Raw genomic sequence first — 6,000 nt, 5'->3', positions numbered from 1 at the left:
CCATTAGATTTCTTGACACAAGGAGAACCCCCCACCTCTAACCTTGTATTCAATATGATAGTTGAATTATTTGTGATGTTATTGTTTTTTATCAGGGAAGAATCTTGTAGGGCCTTCCCATTAAATTACAAAAATTGAAATGATGTGGGTATACCCCCGAGAGAGAGTTTTCCCACTGAAACTTTTAGTAAAAATTTGTAAATTTTCATTTTTTGACCCCCCTATTTGATATGAATGAAAGCCACCATAGGTGAATGGGCCAGAGCCCCAATACTCACGAATATGGTTGACGTAGGAGGCACAAGGATATGGAAATGAGTTCATATAGGGCACACCTTGTATATGTTCTCAGAACGACTACCATAATTTTATACCAACCCACTCGTGGAAAGGCACCAATTGCAACATAATTCCAGAATCCAAAACCGCCAAAACACTCCCCACTAGTATATGTCTATAAAAATTATAACATGAATATAAGTTACGGAAAGAGAATACCCCTGCAAATTTGGGCTAGCCATCCTAATTTGTCCACACCAATAGAGAGAAAGCATCCTCACCAATTGCCACGGGTATTTGAGCAATGATATTGATGCATAGTTCAGTATTTTGATATTCCCCAAAGAAGGATGAATCCAAAGGGCCACGCCCCCCTACTTTGAAAGATGCATTAAACATAAAGTGCCATAATCCCAATTGAAGTAGTTCCTGAAAAAATGGACTATAACCTCATCCAAGCTTGATTTATTTGTATACCTCAATACCCTCTCACTCCAAGTTACCATAGAAACTAGTAGGGGGCTTTCTCATGATGGTGACACCAAAATCCACGGTGCAGAGTAGTGAAACCATAACATGTGAGCTCCTCATTTCTTCACCTCTTGTTGAGAAAAAACTCTGAAACCATATATTTACGTCGTAAGGCGTTTCCCTCTGAGACCAACTCCCCAAACTTCCACTGTGTACAGTTTTCCGCCATCCATTTCTATGTTAGATGATAGAATTATTTTCTACCATCGGATCGATACCTCCGTCACACAACATATCTGGGTGGTTACACGACATATCTGGGTTGTTACTAAAATCAGTCAGGTGGCACCTAAGTTAATTTGTTCCCTGCGAATATCGTTGTACCTCCATGCATTAGGCAGTTATTCTAAGAAGTTATGTTCCTTAGGGCAGAGTGGGCAAGAACAAAGGAGTAGAGCGCAGAGGATTAATGGTCCATCGCCACCCAGCCATGGCCCTAGGTCCAAGTCCACGATTTGTGTTGGAGTGCCTCCATCACCAACCAACTTTCTTTTTTGTCTCTAAGAAGGTGTCATCAATCATACGCGTGAGAGGAAATCATTCACTAGCATGCTGTCACGATCTCTCTGTCGTCCAAGTCGGCACTTTGAAAAATACTCGACCTTGCTCTGGGATGGCTTGCAAGGTAAATTTCTTTCCATGATGTGGTTTTAGATAGGATAGTTCTGGACAATGGAGTGAGTTGATGTGGTTTAGAAATGGCTAGCACTGGGCTGAAATCAGTGTCCGCTTGCTCTTACTTCTGCTACAAGTGCTTCCAATGCCCTTGCCTTTTACTCCACTCTAAGTTATTTTGCTCCTGATCCTATATTTACTTATGTCTTTTGGTTCTCCATACCGATCCTTAAAAAGAAGTCTACATAGTTCTATATATGTCCTAGCAATACTCTACCCAAACTATACCTACCTTTCCTTTCAGGACCTTTTCAGTTGTTGGTTGGCATAATTACGTATATAAAGAATGAGCAACAACCACTCATTCATTCCCCATTCTCCTTCTATACCTAGTTCATATTGAAAAGAAAGAGCGGAGGGGAATGCTGAACTGATTCCAGAGTCGAAAATGAAAACTTTCTCCATTTGGATATTCTTATTTACCAAAACCTCGCACGAGGCATATTGTTTTGTTGTCCAAAGCCCACACCAGGTCCAACAAGTCAAACAAAAGCCTTCTTTTGCTTCTCAACAGGTGTGTGTAGATGGAAGCCAGTAGATATAAAACAACCTGCCACTGTTACTCATTGTCTATTCACAATCTATCTAAAGAGCTGAGTCTAATTGATATTTTTAGGAGTGAGGTTGTTCACTTTTTCCGCTTGCAGACGTTGCTCTGCACCTTCTTACATAGCACAATCAAACCGTCCAGTTCACTATCCCACCCATACTTTGCTTGTCTCCTGGGTGGGCACTCACAGGTTGGTTTATTGCATAGTTACCAAGTTCACCTTTATCGATAAAAAAAATTGGAATATTCGTTAATACGGTTCGATTCGCATCTTAATATGTCAATTTTTTAGTAAGGTACAGAATTTTTGGTTTACATAATCAATTCAAGCTGACGGAGTTTTTGGTTTACATAATCAATTCAAGCTGACAATGCGTGGCTCTGGTTCTCTAATTTATCCCGTCGGATTTGGAACTACCCGTTGCTATTCTGAGCAACAAGGCTCAGCAAAGGGCGTGGCGCTCTAAAACAACTTTTGAATCTCCTTGATCGATGAGCAATCAGCCATAGTACAATAGATACACAGAAACATCGTTTTACCATTTTTATATTTAAAAAGTTATGGTTACAAAAAAATAGTTAGTTTATTATTAAAAATTATAAAATGATTATGCTTTATATTTCAAAAAATACAGAATTTTATAATATATTTTTCTTATTCTCATAATTGTATCCATCTATAGCTATTAGCAGGTTGCCCATAGCCATTTTTGGAAGGGTGGTTCACTGTAAAATGATTGATATTTGGAATTCAATTAGGGCTTATATTTTGTGATTTACTACATAGATTAATTTATACAGTTTTATGGATAAATTGTTAAATAAATTTGTATATGAAAGGGATAGAAATTGAGATATAATTTTTTTTTGTATATAGAGATTACTTATATCTAATATTCCATTTTTTAACATTACACTTTAATTTTGAATTTTGTTATTCATAATATTTATATTTTGTGATTTATCACATAAATTAATTTATACAGTTTTATTGTTAAATTGTTAAATAAATTTGTATATGAAAATGATAGAAATTGAGATATAATTTTTTTTGTATATAGAGATTACTTATATCTAATATTCCATTTTTTAACATTACACTTTAATTTTGAATTTTGTTATTCATAATATTGGATTGTATTTACATGTTTTCCTAAAAAAAAAAATAGGTAGTAAAGACACCTAAAAACAAAGGGATACAACATAATCTTATATTAATTTATATAAAACATAAATAATAGAATAGTTAAAGTTTTTTAATAATGGAAATAAGTTTAGGATAAAGGTTTTGAGAGGATTTTATAATTTTAAAATTATTTGGTTATTAGATTAATATCTCTTTTTTCATTATTAACAAAATTTGTAATTGGAATGGTCTTGTATTTACATACAAAATAAATGTTTAAGATTAATTGCAATATATTTATGTAGACTTCATTATAAAATAAATATTTTTGTATCTTTGTATATTATAAAACATAAATAATAGAATAATAAAAATATTATATAATACGCTGAAAATGAAACTAAGTCTAAACCAGATGGAAAAGTAAGAAGAAAACTAAGAAGAAAGTAGGTAGTAAAGACACCTAAAAACAAAGGGATACAAGTTGAAAGTGTAGTAAAGACACCTAAGTAAGAAGAAAACTAAGAAGAAAGTAGGTAGAAAAGTAGAAGAAAGTAGGTAGTAAAGACACCTAAAAACAAAGGGATACAAGTTGAAAGTGTAGTAAAGACACCTAAGTAAGAAGAAAACTAAGAAGAAAGTAGGTAGAAAAGTAGAAGAAAGTAGGTAGTAAAGACACCTAAAAACAAAGGGATACAAGTCGAAAGTGTAGTAAAGACACCTAAAAACAAAAGGGATATGGAAAAGTAGGTAGAAAAGTAAGAAGAAAGTAGGTAGTAAAGACACCTAAACACAAAGGGATAAAAGTCGAAAGTGTAGTAAAGACACCTAAGACACCTAAAACAAAGGGATACAAGTTGAAAGTGAAGTACACACACCTAAGACACCTAAAAACAAAAGACACCTAAAAGCAAAGGGATACAAGTCTAAAGTGTAGTACATGAGTAATGCATAATCTGATATTAATTTATATAAAACATAAATAATAGAATAGTTAAATTTTTTTAATAATGGAAATAAGTTGAGGATAAAGGTTTTGAGAGGATTTTATAATTTTAAAATTATTTGGTTATTAGATTAATCTCTCTTTTTTCATTATTAACAAAATTTGTAATTGGAATGCTCTTGTATTTACATACAAAATAAATGTTTAAGATTAATTGCAATATATTTATGTAGACTTCATTATAAAATAAATATTTTTGTATCTTTGTATATTTATTCTCTATAATTTCTATTGTTTTAATTTTTATACTTTACATTTCATATCAAAGTTTAGAGTCAATCAACATGAGATTGTCATTTAAGTGAGTTCTCTTTATCTTCTACTTTGAATGAAATTTTGTTTACTAATTTTTATCTTCAATAATATTTTATATGTCATGATTCTTCTCGAATCTTTGTCATTTAAGTGAGTTCTCTTTATCTTCTACTTTGAATGACATTTTGTTTACTAATTTTTGTCTTCAATAATATTTTATATGTCATGATTCTTCTCCAATTTATGCCTTACGACATTTCCTTTGCAACCTTTGCAACCTCTAGTGCAATTGCTAGTTATTGTTAAGTTAGTTTATTTTAAGTGGATTTGATGATGTATTAAAATATTATATATTTAAAATTATTATTATACTAAGGGAATTGAGAAATTAAAGATGCATTTTACAAAGTTTAGAAGTTTTTGGATATGGGATCAAGATAAATAGTTTTTTCGAATTCTCATCACTCATGTTATTGCATATGGATGTAAGGTTTGGGGTTCCAATATCTCCATAGAATCTTAGAAGAAGATACTCCCTATCTAATCTTCTTGATTGAAGTAAGCCTCCCCCCAACGAAAGCATTTCTACAACTAGGTACATTATTTATAAGAAGAAATTAAACAACATGGAAGCCAAAATTCTTCCTAAAGTTGCTTCTAACACTAGCCAAAACCCCCACCTTTTGTCTCAACCAAGGATTCCTAGTCTTGGTTTGTCCATCTAGGGATGAAGGAAGATATAATTCTGCAAAATAAGGACAATATTTAAATATTATTACTTCAAAATTTGAGAAATTATGGGGTGATAAAGAGTTAGATGGAAAAATGAAACTAAGATAGTATAAGGAGGTGACCAACCACAACCTTGAAAATCAAAATTATATCTCTATCTTGCTTAATGTTAAGAAGAAAATGAACATACCCATGAGGTGTAGACCAATTGGTTTGAGTGGGGTTTAGTCACCATGAGGTCCCATGTTCAAACCTCATGGGGAGGGGTTGTCTGGCGATGTCATTCCATTGTGGATAGATTGTTCTTCTACCCTCAATCTAGTTACTAAAAAAAAAAATTAAAAAATGAACATTGTTAAAATAAGGAAAATAGTTGCAAAGTAACTAGTCCCTGCCTTTATAGAATGATTTATAATTTTCTTTTGAAAGTCAATATGAAGAAAGAAAACTATGTTACAATTTGTTCACAATAAACTAGTTACAAATTTTATTGTAGAGTATATGCACCTAAAAGCATGAAAAAATAAACATAGCATATGCATGAAAACCATGCAATGCAAACATGAAGCCAAAAGTAGTAAATTTGATCTAAGTTAACATTAATCATTTAATCAAAAAAATGATGCAAATCTACCCATTTAGTGCTTGAAATAAAACAACTATAAATGAAAATATATTTCACTCAAATATAATATTCAAACACGGGTTTTTACTTTAATGCTTGAATTAGAACGAAAGTAATTAGTCAGTAGAAACTAATTTGAATTATACACTATCACAGTTGTTTAGAAATATATTAAGAAAATATGAACTTTTCAATAGTGCAAAGTATACTTTCTTCGAAAA

Source organism: Pinus tabuliformis, chromosome 9 (genome assembly GCF_031772625.1).
Source record: "Pinus tabuliformis cultivar Carrire ecotype Pingquan chromosome 9, CPIR1, whole genome shotgun sequence".
Classification (NCBI taxonomy): Eukaryota; Viridiplantae; Streptophyta; class Pinopsida; order Pinales; family Pinaceae; genus Pinus; species Pinus tabuliformis.
The sequence above is the reverse complement of the archived record's forward strand: the minus strand, read 5'-3'. Positions refer to the sequence as shown.